The sequence below is a fragment of the Zonotrichia albicollis genome, chromosome 1 (genome assembly GCF_047830755.1).
Source record: "Zonotrichia albicollis isolate bZonAlb1 chromosome 1, bZonAlb1.hap1, whole genome shotgun sequence".
Taxonomy (NCBI): domain Eukaryota; kingdom Metazoa; phylum Chordata; class Aves; order Passeriformes; family Passerellidae; genus Zonotrichia; species Zonotrichia albicollis.
The window spans coordinates 99,491,130-99,510,394 of NC_133819.1; the positions used below are offsets into that span (position 1 = coordinate 99,491,130).

General features: G+C 35.2%; 1 long non-coding RNA gene across 2 annotated transcripts in view; it reads right to left on the bottom strand.

The window, feature by feature from the left end:
• LOC113458727 (uncharacterized) overlaps nt 1-19,265 on the bottom strand; it is a 105,444-nt gene that overhangs the window by 65,232 nt on the left and 20,947 nt on the right. Inside the window, exons 3-4 of one of the 2 annotated variants that reach the window (XR_012581916.1) lie at nt 11,018-11,118; nt 8,233-10,246 (exon numbers count right to left, since the gene is read on the bottom strand). This is a non-coding gene — a long non-coding RNA (uncharacterized LOC113458727). Of the gene's footprint in view, nt 1-4,157; nt 10,247-11,017; nt 11,119-19,265 lie in introns of those variants that run through there. The other variant, XR_003379250.2, reaches the window with a different exon arrangement.

Consider the following 19,265-nt stretch of genomic DNA (forward strand, 5'->3'; position numbering starts at 1 on the left):
TTTATTTAAATATTTCATTAATACACAAATATTTTGACTTTATAAAAATATTTACATTGTGATTTCTGCCATGTTATCTCTTTTAGAATGAAAGAAAAATCAAAATTTCAAATATTGTATGGATTCATGGTTTCCTCCCAAAAATGTCTCTGCCTTTTACTCACAATCTGAGAGTAGAAGCTAAGGTTTAGCATCACCAAATAACTTACATAGTATAGCCTTCAGAGTCTGAGAATGTATCTGCTTATGGGTATAAATAATTTCATCATGATCATTGGTAATTTTTGCTAAACAAATGGTTCATTCATAAGGTCAGAAAAATCTATTTTTAATGTGAATTCATTCAAACAAACAATATGCAGCCTTAATAATGTTAAAACTGGTGTTTACTGAGCCAGCTGTCAATTGAGTTTACAATTAATTTCACCAAGACACTTCAAAATGGCCCCTGAATACTCATATAGAAACAAGACAAGCATCTCTGTTAGCATGTGATGCAAATTAGATAATAATTATTTTAAAATCTTCATTTCTTTGTATTAAGGATGAAATTAAAACCTTGTCTTGCCTACAGTCTGGTATCAATTTTCCTCTTTCAGATAACTGGTGTGGGGAACAAATTCCGGGCAGTGGTAATGAAATCACATTGGACCTCTCAAGAATGAGGGCAAAGAGATGATTGTTTACTGTGACTGAAGCTTGAATGGTACTACATCAGAAAAAAAATAAAAAGAAAACAAATGTGCCTCTTGACAGGCAGAAGGTCACAGGATCCTCTGTAGTGGGAGAGGACATGTACACTGGAGGAATGGAGCTCTATATATACATTTCTTGTAATGTTTTATGTGCAAGAAAGAAATAAATGAGTAAGTAATAAACATATTTTCTACATGTAGATTAGAGAGAAAAAAATAGAGATTAGAGAGAAAAAGCTAAGCATCAAAAGACTGTCTCTTCTTAGCCTGTGATTTAAATAACAGCTCAAGAAAAGCCTGAATTAGTGCAGCATTAAATTTACAAACCCCCAGGAAAAAAAAAAAATAGACATGAAGGATTTAGTTCTGAATGATAACTCAAAGTAGAAGCAGATAAAGTGCTACATAATTAAATCTTTCCAAAAAGATATTACAAAAGACATTCTTTTAAAAAAGGCTTGAAATGCTACCAGATATCCAGGATAAAACCAAAGCAGTCAGGGTAAGGAATCAGTAATTTGGAGGTCAGGCTATGAAGAGGAGATGTCGTGTCTATTACTATCCAGGCAGACATAAAACCATTAGAATAGTTTTGAGAGTGCATGATATTTAGACTTTTGTGAGATTCATAAATCATGTTTCTTACATGAAATAATTCTTTGTATCTGTTGACTGATTAGAAAAGGCATATATTGTGTTGGTGTGTCTTTTTTTTCTATTATGTAGTATAAAATCTACAAATTGATGTTTTGAAAGCATCCTGTGTTTAAAGCATGGGCTCCCTCTGTCTGTATACTTGAAGCTTGCATTAAACAGGTGTGTTTTTTCATAAAAGAGTAAGGAAACTTTCTCATTATTCCTCTACCTTCTTCCTTGTGCATTTTCAATATGAAAATATATGCATTTTATTACATTTCTTTTAAATTTGAAAAGCCTATGGTTATAAAACTGGACATCATATGCAACTTTGCAGTTGCTCAAATCTTCTCACATGAAATATTGTATTGTCTTAGGTTATTGAACCTGATCATTTGTTATTGACCTTAGGTTTTTTATTGTAAGATGCAGAGAAGTTGAATATCTGCCTATATTTCTGGACTTAATGTGTTCTGTAGTGAAGGAAAAAAATTAATGATTTAACAGCTTGGTCATCTTTTCCTCTGTTACATACATAATCATCACTTCTAACATTCTTCTCTTTCCTTTTTGTTTTTTCCTCTGTGACTTGCAAATTTGAACAAACTATCTTTGATTTTCCTTTGGATTAAACATATTCTTCTTTAGCAGTAGGACATCTCTCACAGTGTAGCCTGATACTGGCAATTACAAGGAAAAAAAATAAAGTGATTGCTTTTATTTTTGGTTTCTGTACCTTCTTAATTGGTACACTGTGTCCTTCCCTACTGTGCATCATGCAGTGCAAGGTGTGAGAATGTTGACCCCTTATACAGAGTTGGTGTGACATTGTAATTCTGTGTCCTCCTGTAGAAGAATAATGAAGTAACCCCTGCTTAGTGTAGATGTCTCAAAATATGCATTTAATACATGGAGAAGAGTTTCAACGAACAAGATTTCTGCATGGACTTTATTTAGACTATTTTTTCCTTTCCAAGTAAAAATAAAACTTCACCAAAAAAAGGAAATTTATAAAAGACAAACTGAATAAAAAGCCCAAAGCTCTAAAATTCTGAGTATTTATAATAATTCCAAGAGAAACAAGTTAGTTTTAAAAAAGGCCTGAAAAGAAAGGAAGTGTTGAGTTCTGATGGGCAGTGACTCATTTGTAAATAACCCTGTCTGAAAAAGATAGATGCTGCATGCTCATAGGAAACTAAAGGACATGAAGACAAGGAAAAAAAAAAAAAAAAGAAAAAGAGATGGCAGATAAATTGGTAACAGAAGTAAAAAGTCACACCACGGCCACATTCAGCTTTGGTATGTAACAATGCCTGAGAGATATATAAGAGAGATATATAATACAAAGGTGGCAGTAGGTGTCAGACATATCTCTGAAGCTTGTGGCACTGTTACAGCTATCCAAAATAAAATCAGCAAGTGCAAGGGACTTGTTAGATAAGGACTTTGTCTCTTGGCAAAAGGAAATCATCACAGACTAAAATAAGCTGCTTCCAGGAGCTGATACATTAAAAGGATATGGCAATACTTGTCATGGATTTCCTGCTCTTGTGCATGGGCTTTTAAATGATACCTGCTTCTGAATAAAACAAATGTATGGTTCTTGAAAAGGGAAACAGATTTATGGCAATTTTTCAAAGTGTAACATTTATCAAGTTTTCAATTGGCTGATTAGTATTGTGGTGAAGTTTATATCTGAAGACTCACAGTTTCCAATACCCCAGCAACCTTCAATCTCTGAGAACATTGTTATAACAAAGAAGGGAATAACCTTCTAAAATTTCTTCTCATTTTCTCATTTTTTGAGAATTTCAATGAATAAAAAAATAAATAATGGACTGTTTTTTAAATATTTTTCTGGATCAGGATTAATCAAGGCAGAGGTAAACTAGGGATTGCTTGTTGTATGTAGTCGTAACTTCCTGGCTTCCCTGGGGACTCCTGGGAGCTACTGTGGTTACTATGCAGAGATGGTTTTCTGTATCGAAAAGCTGCAGGGAATATTATCTTGGACTGATACTCTATTCACCTTCTGAATATTTTAATAATCTGCCACGTTTATTTGTACATATCAGTGAATTAAAAAAATAATATGTGATCTTCAGTTATTAGAGAGAGGCCAATTGATTCCCTGAAACAGCTGAAAATTAGTTCTTTTCTATTTCCTCTGTTGATTTGCAGTAAATCAACTTGATACTTTGCACAAGGGTTTTCTTCTTCCCTGGTAATTTTCTGCTGTTGTAGGAAACAACAATCTCTAAGCCTGGACTGCTGTGAAGCCTTGGCTCCCGTGAAGGGCAAGCAAAGATTGCTTTGCTCTTGCTTCTGCTTTTTTCTCCTGCAGAAGAGGTGTCAGTGGAAATTCTCCAATAGACTAACTCCTCAGTGAAGAGACATACTTAGAAAGGGAAATGTTCAATGCTGAGGTGTGTTTTTCACCATGCCCAGAACTGAAGGCCTTGGTGCAAGTGTTTTGTTGCTATGAGGTTTGTTGGCACGTGTTCCCTGGAGACCATGCTCCAGGTGCCCTGCAGACCAGCTAGCTTATGCTTCAGTTATTGCATCAGGTTTCATCAGCTTTTTAATTAAAAAAACCCTGATACTTTTAGTTGTTTTGGAAGGTTGGCAGTCTAGATCTTTATTTTTCTCTGTTTACATTAGTCCAACTTTGCTAGGGAAATTACAGTACAGGGTGCTCAAAACTATTGCCAATGTTAATCATTTGCACATTACTCTGCTCAAACAATTGTTAGAATCTATCAACCTTGGTATTTCATTTCAGATTTAAACATTATTTACTTAGCCATCAAACCAAATTGTTGCTGCAAGTGAGCTATTGGATTAATATTTTTGTTACTCAAGACACTGATAGTAACCTAGGTTGTTATGGATATATGATTTTTTTGCTTTATTCAATCAGAGATATCTAGGTTGTGAAATTAAAAAATACAATACATAGGAAACAAACCAATAGGAATTAAAACCAAATACAACTGATTGACCAAAAGTACATTTGGTTAAATTTGTAGTGACAAATAAAGAGACAGTATGAATCTGTCTTGTATGATACAATCACTGGCCCATACTGCACTCTTAAATTACCTTTAAAACTGTCCTTTAGCATTAATTTTAGGTGTTTTGGAAAAAATAATCATCAGCCTATGCATGTTTACTGAGTGGATGAATGAAACATTGTAACTGAAAGGGATGAGCAGGCATATTAAGTGGGTTTAAATCTTTGCTCTACAGAAAAGTTGAACAAAACTGACCAAATGCAGCATACTGCCAGTGAAATCTTTGTCTTTAAACCACGCAAAGTCAAATGGTGGGGGAAGTGCTGAATCATAAGGGAGAATACCCAATTATTCTTGTGCTTGGATTTGTCCTGGCTGCCACTCAGTTAACCCACAACCTACTGTCCTACAATCTACTTTTAAAATATTTTTAAGTAGTCTTACAAAAAACATAAGCATAATTCTCCACAGATGGCAGAGGAGATATAACAGTGGTGAATGTGTCTCCATTTCTTTCCCTATTGACACTGGTTTTCATATTTGAAGCAGGTGTATAATTTTAGAACAGCCTTATGGCAACATAACATAGTCAACGCAGAACAACTTCATTATCTGCAATAGAGTTATGTTGAAGGTGGATTCTAGTACAAACCATTTTATTATTTTTTTCAGCTAACAGCAACCTTTATACTTTGCAAATACACTTCCAACACAGTTTTGCTGCAAATTTCTTTACTATTAGTATTGAAAAGACTCAAATGTTTTCACGTCCTAAGAGAAAAAAAAAATCTAACTTTGCATTCAACATAAAATATTTGAAACAATAAAGTTAAACAGAACATTCCTCAATGTCATACATTTTATTCTTGTGTCTTTGTTGGAAACTCTGATCATGCCACATTAATAACTAGTATATAGTCCAAAAAAACGGAATTTTTTAAACCTACTTTTACCTATCATCAAATATTCCCAAGAAGAATGTGTTTCACATACATTTTAATTTTCATCACAGCTTAGCCCATATATAGACAATTATACCATGCTGCATTTACTGTTCTGTACATCTTTTTTGCCAAAAATATTATATAGAAGACTTCAGATACCAACTGCTCTGCTAAAATCAAACTACTTATTTCACCAGTATCATGTGAAAGTTTAATGACATATAAATACATCATATATGTTGATCAGCAGCATAAACAAGCATTTACATTTAAACAATAGAATCTAATTTATCACATGAAACTTCTCTTGTGTAGTTCTGTTTATATTTGTTTGAGTGTAACTGGTGAGTGTTAAAGGTTATTTTGAAACAACTTTCATTCAAAGATCTAAGAAAGGTTGGTTGCCTAGCATTTTAATATATGGTATTTCTCTGTTTGCCAAAGTGATTCTTCCGGTGCTTTTGTATGAGGAATGCATGCAAAAGTATTACCCAAGGAGATAAAAGAATAAGGTTTTGTATTTAAAGTAAAAATGAAAGAGAAATTTATAATGAAGTTATCTAAATTTTTGTGGTACTGAATGTTAGGGTATTCTTTACAGGGAAAAGGGGAGAGAAGTGGTTTCTTGCTTACAGTAGCTGTCTAATCATGTTTTAAATAAGGTGAAAAAGAGACAGAACACTCTTTAGTGGACCTGCATATTTATCTCAGCATGGCTTGATGAAATGATCAGTTCTGATGCTCTAGAATGGTTTTGTGAATTATCCAGTCCTAGATCACAAATACTATTGTGATCTAGGTTCCTTATTTTTCCAGTTGCAAGTTGCATGTGATTTTTGTTAAAAAATGTGCTTATAACCGCAGAAGTTTTTCAGCAGATGCAATGACTGGAATCAGAGCATAAGATTTAATTAAGGAATTCAGGCCACTGTCTTATGTATGCTATACATATGATAGTAGAATAGTAGATAGCAGAATGCAATATATGTGATAGGGAGATATATATATATACACACACTATTTATATATAATATGAATATAATGCATGATTACATTGCACCCTTACATATATATAATATATATAAGGGTGCAATGTAATCATGATTGTTCAATTAGAACAGTATTAGATTTTCCACCAAGATTTAGGGTATTAGATTTAGGGCCAAGAAAAAGAAAAAAAACCAGTTCTATATCACAGCATTTTTGCATCTTTTTTGACGTAAGTATTTCTTCTCCATTCTGCTCCTGAGCATATATTACATGAAGGCTTTATTCTGCACAACCAGTAGTTAAACTCAGAAGTTGTTATGCTTATAGTCACATACACACTTTGCAAATGAGTTAGCTTTGACATAGATAATCACAGAAATAAGGGACAAATTGTAGATTGCAGCATTAATTGCAGCCTGCCCCTGCGTAGAAACCATATGGTGGCACATGTCTCATTTATGCTCCCTATATTCCAAAGGCTCAATAAAATCAACCTACCAAAAAGTATAAACACTGCACATGCCTACAGAGAAATAGCTGCTTACAGTGCTTTTTACCTGATTTGTCCCTGGGGTTTGCTTGAAGGTATTTGCAGAATATTAAAATGACCTCCCTAGACCACAGGAGTATGGGTAAGATAAGAATTATTTTGATTGATTAGCTAATTACCCCAAAGTACTGTAGTTTATAGTTTGCATATTAAGAGGCATAGTATTAGGCGGTGGAGAGAATTAAAAAACTTTAAATACATCAAATGGAATAAATGTGCACAATTAGATAAAAAAATTTTTAGAAGTCTTTTTTTTTTTTTTTTGTTTGCTATATATGTTTTGTGGTGTGGAAGACAAAGATGTTTATTTCTTTATTTATTTATTACAGTTTTTACCACTTTTGCTTTCATTGTATTCATTCTGACTCTTCTGGGGTTTTTTTCTATTTGACTTGCATCTTTTTTTTATTAGTGTCTGTGGCAGTACTCTGATAACTGGTGCGATCCATGGGCTTCTGTTAATACAAATGCATGGATAGAGAGCTACTGCTGCAGCTTCCCACAGCTCTATGGAAGCTTTGTGTTAAAAGTCTTTTCCTTGGGCCAATTTTGTAGTAATATTTTTAGTTATGGATTTCTAAGTCATGAAGATATTAATATTTTTTGAGAAATCTTGTTTTGAACAACTACTGGAAATTAGACTCAAAAACATTTGATATCAGTACACTAAAGACCACCTATCCTCAGAAATAAAGTTAAGAGAAGATCCTGAAGATAATTTAACCCTCAGACAAACACAGAAAATGTTATTGGCCTGGAAACATAATAGAGATAGATAAGTATGATTTTATTTCTGTTATATACAGATAAATAAACAACTGTTAGCTGTAAGTGCAGCTGCATACAATTTTCAGACTAATCTAAAGCTTTTCAGACTACTTAAAACTGAAGATAGTGAGTAAATATCTACAAATGCTGTTATTGAATGCTGTCTTCTTTTAAAGCAGAATATTTCCATTTATTTAGTGAAATCACTCTAAACAAAAGTAATTTGAAATGACACATATTGAATAGGTTAATTCTTTTGTTATCGTTACTTGGTCTCTGCGTTTGAGACCTGTATATTTACCGTGGTTAAAATGCTTTGATGTGATGGTGAACTAAACACGTTATTTTCCTCTAATGTTTGCCTGCACTTGTGTTATGTAAAATCAATTCAGAAAAAAAAAAATCCTTCTATAGTCTGTGTCAAAGACATGCTAAGATTAAATACAATACTTTGCAAAAACATTTATTTCAAATTTGACAATGTCAGGTTTAGAAACTCTCCAGTGCTAAAGTAATATGAAAAGGATGTTTTACTTACAGGAGTATATTTGTAACTTCAAACATAAGAGAAAGAAATACAACTTTACACTTCATCTCAGTATGCTTTTGGAAATAGGAAAACTAAATCAAGGTACCTGGTTCGGTGTAGGCAACCAGATTAATTACTTTGAAGAACGAATCCTGCTCCATTGGCTGCAAGAAAAGGTGAATATCAGTCAGCTGAAGATCCTCACATTTTCCTGCTAACTAGCTCTTCGGCACCACCCAGTGCCTAACCCTGAATATGCATTTCTTTGTGATGCACAAAGTGCTAATGAAACCTCAGCCACAGCCATAATGGCACATCAGCCAAGGAGCTGAGCAAACTTGTGGTCAGGACTACTGCTGTAATTTACGTTCTGTAGTGGCCGCATGGAATGTTGTTTAGATTTGAAACATATGTTAGCTCTCCTGAATTCCCTGAGGAGCAGCATCATGTTGTTAATGCTCCACAAGTTTCATTTATTTAGCTTGTCTTGTGCTTCCTCATGAAAACAGGTCATGTGAACATCCTATTGCTCCGAAAGTATTTAAGACCTGTTCAACACACAAGCATCAAACCCTCAAAAATTTCCTTGTTTTTTAAATCAAAAAGAGTTTTTTGATATTTTAGATAGCTTTACAGCATAGACGAGCAGAATACTCATTCAGTGGCAGTGTGTCAGAATGGTTTTGATCTGCTTCTTTTTCAAACTGCTGGCATAAAACAAAGCAAGAGCTGAGAATCCTCTGTTTTATCCAGAAGCTCAGTCCTAAGATCACAATCCTTGTAAATATGCTTATTTGTAAAAAACTCTGGAAAAAAATATTGAAAGGTGAAGTTTGTCATTACACTGTTCTGTACTGATGCTTGGAGAAACCCCTGTGTATCATTATCACCAGTGATAGGAGGGCAACTGCTTTTTACTAACCATTGTTTTGATTCATCATGATTATTCCTTCTTTCAGAATATTTAGGGTAAAATATTAGACTTTGTGCAGCTCATGCCTATTGTACAATAAATGTCAACTGCCTTGTCTTCAATGGAGTACTTGTACTTTGAGAGTAAAAAATATTTATATTCATTCCAAATTTATCTTATGCCAGGTTTGTTTATTTTTTCCACCCACTTTGTTTATTTTACATATCTACTAAACTTTGGAGATTTTGCCAAAAATCTCCAGAGATTTTTGCAGTGCAAATGTTTATGAAATTTCATTTTCTGTAGAAAAATAGCAAGTTTTTCCATTCTTTCCTAAAGCTGATTTTAATAAGAGACTTAATGCAGATCAACACCCCACTGAGCAATACTTTATTCACTAAGCATCTAATAAGCTTTTTGCTAAGTTGCTGAATTGGGAATAAGAAGAACTCAATCTCCATAAATTGACCTTTTAGCTTCAGCTGAGCAGCTCTCTCCTGAATAATAATTGTAAATAAATAAACCTAAACAAAATGACAACAAGCATAAACCAGTGCACAGGAAGGCTGGGCAGTTTCATGAAGAAAAATGTAAGCTAAATCCAATGATGAGAGTGAGGCAGGGGGAACTGGTGTCCTCACCAACAAGGGTGCAGTCTGGCAGGAGTCATCAGAGGAGACAAGCTTGGGTAAGTTGGCCCTGTGGTGCCCATGTGAATCCACAGGGGCAAAAGAGGTCCAGGTCCAAGCCTGTGAGTCTTATCAGCAAGGTCAGAATCAGCAATCAGCAAGATAAGGGAGCAAATGGCACAGGAATGTCCACGGCACAGCGCAGAGAAGGGACAAGGCTGACGGCTGATGGCTGCAGAGCCTCCTGACGTATTCAAGACATCAACAAAAGCCAAACTTAATTTTTAGTGGACCAAATTCACATTCAGGTTTTTTAGTGAAAACATGCAAAAATAAGAGATATAAAGAAGAGAACTGCAAATATTTGATTTGGCAGAGCATGTCCCACTAATGCTGATTATTTATAAAGAAATTTAAAAAGATAACTTCCCAGAAATGTCAGCTTTTGTGCAGCTTCGTTTTTACATAAAGAGCAGGTGATGCAACATAAGTGCGTGATGTGTGAGTTCCATCTCCTTCTCCTTTACAGAATCTCCAGGGCGACATTTCCTACCTCCTAGTCTGTTCCCTCCTGTGTCCTACAAAATAAGAAAAGGTGTTAGATGATCTGGTGTTGACAACATGTCATCAGGAAACTTCACCTGTTCCTCTAGCTTCCCTGATTGAAGAATTCTTTACTCACTTGAGGAAAACAGTAATTTCCTAATCCTTAGAAAACCCCACCACTTTAAAAGACTTAGTATCCATGGCCATTCCAGTTAGAGCCCTTTATTCATCCAAGAAGCTTTGGTATTCTCCCAGGAAATGCCCTTCCAGAGGCGTAAAAGAAACTCCAGCTAACAAACCAGGGCCCCTAATTTTAAATTTCAGGATAGTGTTTCTTCCAGAAAATGTTGGCAAACAAAAAGGTGTTGTATCATCAGCCTTTTTTTTAAATTTTAAGTTTTTCTTTGAACCAATGTTCATATTCCGAACAGATTAGTCATATCAGCAGCTTTTGGAACTGACATTTTTTTTTCTCTTAGTGCTCTTATTGCTGGAAGCATCAATGAAATTTTACTAAGCTTCAATATTTATTTGATTTATCAATCTTGTTGATATAAGATTAAATTATTTTAGATTCAGAAAGTTATTTTGAAGAAAATCTGGTCATAAATGAACTAGATAAATGGTTAATTTTCTTAAATTATGAAATTAACTATTACTATATTGCTTCAGATGAAAATATTGTTTTTTTCTGGACTTCAGTTCAGGTTAGAACTGTCACTGATCACATCATTTAGTGTTTGCCACCTACTCTGGAAGCACTGAGGCTATCCCACATTTTTAACAACAAGAGTGGAACTCACAGGGTGTTTTGTTCCAGTTACTACCCACTGCAGACAGATGTAAGTCTTCTCCCCACTTGGAGATGTAAAAGTCTGCCTGTGTACTTACTGCAACACTAGGTCTGAAAGACATGTAAATAAGCAAAATTATTCTCAGTGCAATTGGAGGAATAGAAAAATGTGATTTCACTACTACCCTTATGCAGCGAATGGTGTTTGGTTTTTTATATCACCTACAGATGGATTTCCATTCCAAATGCACATGAAAAAACATAGAAATATCATGTAGATGCTAATTTTTAGGGATAGAAAAAAATCACAAAATATTCATCTGCAAGTTCACCAAGCATTTCTACAGGCTTTACCAAGGTACATTTTCCTTTTGTACATATTCTGATATAACTTTGACATGTTGCCCAGTCTTTTTTCCTCCTCTTCCCCTATATCATCTATCTTCATGCAGCTTCCCAGAAGGATGAGTTGCTTCAGCTCACTGATGGCAGAAAGTACACTTCTCAGCATGTGGGAGGGAAGAGAGGATTAATTTTCTATCAAGTGAATGTGTCAGCCAACTCATCCTGTGGGCTCAAGCTTGCAAGGGAAAAGATAGAAGTGTGTACATGGTAAACAGGACCTTTCAGCAGCTGAATTCAGCTGCAGTGAAAGACTGTCCTTGTCACTCTGCAGTTAAGAGTCCAAGAACCAGGATAAATTACTTGGAAAATCTTCAACAGAGATCACATGGCCAAGCAGTTTAGTCATGTGTGAAAGGTTTTATATTTGCACCAGTCACATTGAGAGGTGGGCAGCTCCCTGAATAGACATCAGCCTAGCACATGCCCTCCTCTGCTCTGGTAATGACTTAAGCTATGACTTCCTAGTTGTGATGGGTTAACTTGACTGAAGGTCAAACACCCCTCCAGACACTCTTTCACTCCCCCTTCTCAACAGGTCAGGAGGAGAAAATGAGATGAAAAAACAAATGGCTGAGGATAAAGACAGGGAGATTACTTGCCAATTGCCTTCACATGCAAAACAGACTCAACTTGGGGAAACTTAATTTGTTTTTTACTGGTTAAAATAGATTTGAATTATGAGAAAAAAATATAAAAATAAAAAGATCACTCTTCCCTGTTCCTTTTCCTTTCCAAGCTCAACTTAACGCATCTTTTCCAGCTTTGCTTGCTGTTAACCCTTGACTGGTATGGAAAGATGGAGAAGTGGGTTGTGGTCACCCTTTATCAGCTTCTTCCTCTTCTCACATCTCCTCTGCTCCATAGTGGATCCTGTTAATGGACTGCAGTCCTTCGGGGTAAACCCACTCCAGCATGGATTTCTGTAGAATCTCAAATGTCTGCTCCTTTGTTGTGTCTGCATCAGCTGCAGGGGAAGATGCAGCAGCATTTTGCCATTTCTTAAATATGATTCCCCAGGGGTATTACCATCTTGGCTGAGGGGCTCAGCAGTGTCCTGTAGTAGATCCAGTGAAGCTGTCTGTCTCCAGCGTGGAGGGCAGCTCCTGGTCCCAAGTAACATGCTCCATATCTTATGGATGAATTGCACCAAATCATGTTGTTTACAGTATTTTCAAAGCATAAACAGTCTGTCTGTGAAGGCACTAAATTTCCCTAGGGAGTGTTGGTTTATCTTCATAACAATGTTTTTAACCTATGAGGTCATTGTGGACATCACTGACAGTGATGCTGTGAGTTACCCAGATCTGCATGACTGAGAGATGGATTTCAAAGAAGGGGTGTAAAAAGTAGTCTAAGTAAGAAGCTAAAGTAAAAAGAAGTTGAAGTTCGAGTAAAAATACGTTGAAGTTGAAGTTGGAATTGAAGTCATTGAAGTTGTTTATTGTTTTCACAATTTAGTTTTATATAATGTCGTGGCTCCAAACAGTTACAGCTCTAAGCAGTCATATCCTTAAGCAAAAATTTTCCCACTAGTTACAGAATCAGCCTAGTGTTTGTGTTACTTGGCAGCCTTACAAAACTACATAGTTTCAAAAACCTCAATATCTGCTCATGCTGTACTTTCCCTGTTCTTGTCATACCTGTTGGCACTTATCCCATGGCCTGTATCCCGCCAAGGCCAGGATATCTCTCTGTATAAGCTCCACTGTGCTTTCTGTTCTGTCCCCTATTTGTTCTCCCATAGAACAAATTATGTGATTTTTAAAAGATTTATCTAGAGATTAATCTTTATTAAAATTTCTCCATTCGTACTTAGACAAACAAGCCATTTACCAGTCCCACATACTTTTCCTAAAGTAGTTTTTTCTTTAGCCATACATCATTCTTCTACAAGACCCACTTCTTAGTGAGGCATTATAGATTTTGTTATTCTTTGATTTCATGGTTTAGTTATATGGGGTATGATGAGGATTAAGTATTTAATGAGTAAGTATAAAAGTATTTTCATGGCTGTGCTGAGCCATGAGAATAAAGATCACTCTAGCACTAGCCCTAGTGCTATACTCTTTGAGGAACAAACAAATTAAGCCTAAGAATAAAATTTACTACTTTGTCACACCATTTCAGAAATCAGAAGAAAAGGATCTTTTAGAGTTTTAGTTCCTATTGAATCTTTATTAACAGTTAATTACATTAATTTTTAAGCATTTATGTTTTATCCTTATACAGATACTGCTTTGCACTATTGCATAAAAATATAAAGTCTTTCAGCTCTTCTCATTCATTTTTGCATTAAAAAAAATTCTTGATTTCTTACCTGCAAACTCTGATCTTATGTAATTTATAAACAAATTAAAGCATGAAAGCTTCAGTTAAAAAACAAAAGAAAAGGAGTGAAACAAGAAAATCTGGTGTGTCAATATCTGTGTCTCCTCTCTGTACTGCATGAGTGATCCATTTTACAAGTTCAATTTCCTGACCTTAGCTTTGCTAAACTAGAATCTTATTGCCAAGACCCAGATAAGCTTTTGTGATCCAACCATTTGTTAGCCTGTAACTCAAACTGGGTTCAGGGTCCTGTCTTACCCTTTCAGTGATTTCTTCTCTAAAACAAAAAAAGAGCGACATCTTAGTTTCGAAGTTGGAAGAAAAATTAATAACCTTCAGGAGACTCTAAATGTTAGCCCATTTTTAATCACTTTTTCCTTTAAATTGTAGGTAAGAAAGAGGCTGAGAGACAAACAAGGGAATGAGAGAATGAAACAGCCATTTCTTTGAGACAGCAGCTATTATTTTTTTGTAGTTAAATTTTATTTTGTTTCTCATATAGCTAACATAGCTAATATTAGGTCTCTTAAACTTTTTTTCTTTCTGGACAGAGGGTGATGCTTATATGCTGAATGAAGATGAAGTGTTTCAATTTTATCGTGAGGCATGCCAGGCAAGGTCAACTCAAAGGAACAAAATTCAATTCTTCAGATTACACACAGGTACAATGGAAACATGTTTTTAATTTGGTGTTCTGGGTAATTCAGAGATAAGAAATAACTTTTATAGAACTACTGTAAAAAAAATCTCTTAAACTGCTCAAAGTAGTTCCTGTGTTTCTGAAGTACAAAACTTCTGGACCATTTAGCCTGGTGCCTGGCATAGCCTCACAGTGTCTCTTAAAGCTGCAGTTAAAGAACTGTAAGTTTTCATACTGGAAAGCGTTGTTTCTCTGTAAATCAGAGTGATTTAAAGGTAAACATTTCTAAGAATAGTACAGTTTTATTTAAATGGCTTTGGAAGTGTTCTGACTCAGGCCAAGAAAAGAGTAAAATTGCTGATGGGTTTTTTTTGGCATATAGTGTGTACCATAAAAATCATCTGCCTAAAGAAGCTCTTAACATTTCCACGTTTATTTCCTGGGTAAAATTACTGAAATGGTTTTAAACATAAAAATCACTCTTTGTCTTATCCATTGACATCTGCAATCTACACCAGTATTTGTAGCACAGCATATTTCTGTGAAAATTCTCACATCTTCATAGCTCATATAATAGGCAGCAGCATATTAACTACTGTTCTTCACATCAAAAATACTTGTTTCTAGGAAGATCTGAAAGTATTGAACATACTGGGAGACATAAAAGGGATGCAATAAAAACAGAGAGTAATGAACATAAATCCCAGGCTGGACTTTTTTTTTATCAGAGATGTAATTTGCATCAGAGTTGGATCTAACGCCTCCTTCATGTTCTGTGGAAGAGAAAATGTGCTGACATGAATGACAATTCATGGGAATGCAACTTGCCTGACTTGTAGGTCCATTAAAGTGTTGTCTGCCTTCTGTGACAGTAAATTTCACCACTGGCCTCTTATGGAAAGCCAGTTTGAGTGAGATTTTTCCATCAGTCTTCCCATCAGTTTCTTGTTCAGATGAGGAAGCCACTCACTTTTGGGCAAGAGGGCTAAAGTGAGCTTTCTTACTGTTTGTGTAAGCATTTTGACATTTCTTATGTGGAATTTCAGATGTACCTAAAGAGCATAAATTTGACTCTTGAACCACTCTTGCAGAAGCCAAGAATAAAAAAAGCTAAAATACATCCTTTTTAAAATAAAAAATAAAAAATGGCTAAAATGCATCCTTCATTCTAGAAAATTGGAATTGAAGCACTAGATTTAAAATAAGGAGTTTGCATAAGTTCTGTGTATCATACTGCCTCCTATTATGGTGGTCTGGTATAATCAGTAACAAAACAAATAACTTCCAGCTGTCATGAAACTGGGCAATTTTTCATAGGCCTTTTGGTACTAAATACATGATGGATTAAGTCTGCCTATGCTTCTTTGCAGTATAATTTTTTATAGTAGATATAATATTTGGTTGTTGTTTTATTTCTTAGGCTTTGTTTTACAAGTTAGAGGCACTGATTTTATATTCATTGCAGTTATTTGCCTCTATCAGACCACAAATAATTTTACATGCAGTTATTTGCCACTATCAGACCACAAATAATTTTACATGCCTTTCTTTACATCAGCAAGAAAGGGACTAGCCTAAACCAAGGTTTTTTATTGCAATGTGAAAGAAAGATGGGAGATGAGGAAGACAAAGTTGGACCTTATCTAGTTTTTATTGCAAGCCACGGGTAAGTATTGTCTGAATTTTAAAGAAATCACTAAATCAGAATATAAGCATAGGATTTTCCCTTTTCCAAGGGTCAAACCATCAAATGAGAAATCCTCTCTTAATTCTGATCCTCCAAAGTATTGTAATCCTTTCACAACATTAAATATTGCTGGATTAATGGTGGTTAGTGTAAAGCTTTGCTAAAAAAGCACATTTTGTTAAGTGGTAGTAATAAGAATTTCTACTTGGAATTCAGATACAAGTAATTGAAAAGCCAATATGTACCTTCAAACAAATGAGGGAAAATACACTATTTTAAACTTAGCTTTTCTTGTTTCTCAAAGTGTTCTATAGCCATCCCCATACTGTTTTACATAATAGTTAAGTGATTCATGATTTCAGGAGCAACCAGTGTTTTGCAGACAAATATATTGTTCTTTTTCCTATTTCCAGAGTCTCTCCTCATCTTAGTATACAAAATAAAAAGCTCTACAAAAAGTATAAAGAAGAAAAGCTTTTTATTTTTTTTTTTCAAAAGCAAACTTGCTTTTGTTATTCCTTGTTTATTTACCACTGGTTCAGCTTACCATTCTTGCTCCACTATTCTTTCATTGTTTGACTTCTAGCCTGCAGACCCAATTTTCTGTTGTCTCTCATTTTCTCATTTTTCCCTTTCCCCTGAGCACTAATTTGTAGTTGAAAATAGGAATTAGCAAATTTACTGTATATCTATTTCAGTTTTCCTGAGTATGTGATTAATTTGGTTTGACATTCAACTTATCATTTCCTTCCCACACATTCTGTTTTAATATTATTTGCAGTCCTTTTTTCCTAATAAAACCCAAAGCGTATCTTGCCCCCCAAATTATTTTATTTTTATCATTCAGATCCAAGTGACAAATATTATAATGCAAAGATATTTCTAATATTTTATGATGAATCAAGAGTCAAAATAAAGTAAAAATGGCAAATATAATTACTTTTTATCGTAAATTCATTAGAAAAAAGTAAAACACAGGGAAAAAATGTACTCCTGGCTTTAAGTATTGTATTGGGTTTATGTGGTTAGATTTTGATAACTCTGGAAGTGGCAGGTGTGGCTTCTGTGAAAAGACACCAGAAGTTGCCCCCATGTTGGGCAGAGCAAATTCCAGCTGGCTCCAAGAAGGATGCCCTGCTGGCTGAAGCTGGGTCTCTCAGCATCACTGGTAGCATCTCTGAGATTATATATTAAGACAGGTTAAAAAAATTCTGTGCCGGAACAACTGGGAGAGGGGAGTGAGAATATGTGAGAGAAGCAGCCCCAGAGACACCAGGGGCCATGAAGAGGAGGGGAGGAGGTGCAGAGATTCCCTTGCAGAGTGGGGTGCAGGCTGGGGTGAGGAAGGCTGTCCCCATGCAGCCCAAGGAGGTCCACGGTGAAGCTGATATCCTGCTGCAGTACCTGCAGGATCCTACACTGGATCAGCCTGTTACTGTAGGACCGTAACCCATGGAAAGGATGCATTCTGGAGCAGTTGTTGAAGAACTGCAGCCTGAGTGTAATGAGGAAGAGGAGTCATAGACATAATGGTAGGAACTGACTGCAAACCCCATTCCCCATCCCCCAACACTGCTTAGGAGGTAGAAGAGCCAGAGTGAAGCTGAGCTTGGAAAGAAGGGAGGGGTGGGGAAAAGGTGCTTTCAATTTAGTTTTACTTCTCACCATCCATTACCATCCCCAGTCCCCTTGCTCTGTCCTTGAGGGCAATTGGTAAATTTTCTTCCTGTCCTAATCTTCATCCACAAGCTTTTAATGATGCTTTGTTCCTCTTGCCCTTTTGATGGAATGTGAGAGATAAAACATCTGTGTGGACACCTGGCATCCAGCCAAGGTCAATCCAGCCCATATATGTAAATAGATATAAGCAATGCCTTCAACTTCAAGAACCCTTAGGAAATTTAGAGGAACTCACAATCTCTCTTTCTTTCCCTCTAATTGCCAGGTGAAAACCCTCCTAGCAGAAAGCTCTTCATTGAAGTTTTCATTGTAAGAAAATAAATTAAAATATAAAATACTGTAAATTTTCCAATCTTTCTGGCATAAAGAAATAAAAAATAAGGTGATTATTTAAGAAAGTTGTTTTCCTACAGTATCTAAACTAGGTATCTAAATTTAGATTAAATGAGAACTGCTTTTCAAGGTGCTTAATAATATACAGAGCTGGAACTGAGTGTCCCTGATAGTAGTTATTTCAAGACAAGAATCAGTTGAATTTGGGAATGAAATATTTGCATGTTATTGGAAAAAATCCTCTAAAAACCTTGTGGCCTAAGATATGTGTTTTAGGATTGCTGATAAATATTCAGTTCCATGGCTGATCTGCAATTTTTTTTCCCTTAATCTGATTGTTTCCTTGAAAAGTCATGGAGGCAGTGTTCAATACTTAGACAGTGTTAGGATTTAACATAATCTGATGTCTGTGACAGCACAGTCATTAAGTTGGTTTCCACAATACACAGAGAATTGCTGAATAGCGTGGCCATAATTATGTGGAAAAGATGATTTGTACCCTGAGAGGCAAGCATATTTACTTACAGAGATAAAAGTCATGCTGAAAACTACAACAGCATATAAGCACCCCAACCAAAAAATACCTGTTAAATCTGTGATTTTTAAACTTAAAAGAATGTGTTTGCTCCTAAATTTTCTTGTAGCGGTAGATTGCAAGTAACTTTCTGCATTTTTAGGTAATTCTTGAATGACTCTTCATATATTCTGACAAATATAGAAAAAATTATAGTGCTTCTCAAATATACTATCATCCTTTATTTGTCAATTATACAAAAGTATATTTTTGAAACAATATGATGGAAGGAATAAAAGCCTCTCTGAAATTTGTACTGTAACCTGTTGTAACAGTCTTGGACAAGATGGACAGAATGTTAACTAGAGGGAAATACAAGCAGCAACTCTGCAAGAGTACATCCAAAAAAAAGACTTGTCACTGTGTCAGATCATGTATTTGTCCTTTTTCAATATTTGCAGTAGGAAATACAAAGCTGGAAGATACTCTGTGCCAGGCCCTTTCTCTGGCTCATTTCCATCATACCATTATCAACAGCTGTAACAGAAATAAAGAGGAGACATCCCTGAGAAAAGGAAAAATTATAATTTAGTATAATTATGTGGTTTATTTAATAACATTGTTTTTAAAACTTATTTAAAACCTTTTTTATCTCTAGGTCCAGAAAATGC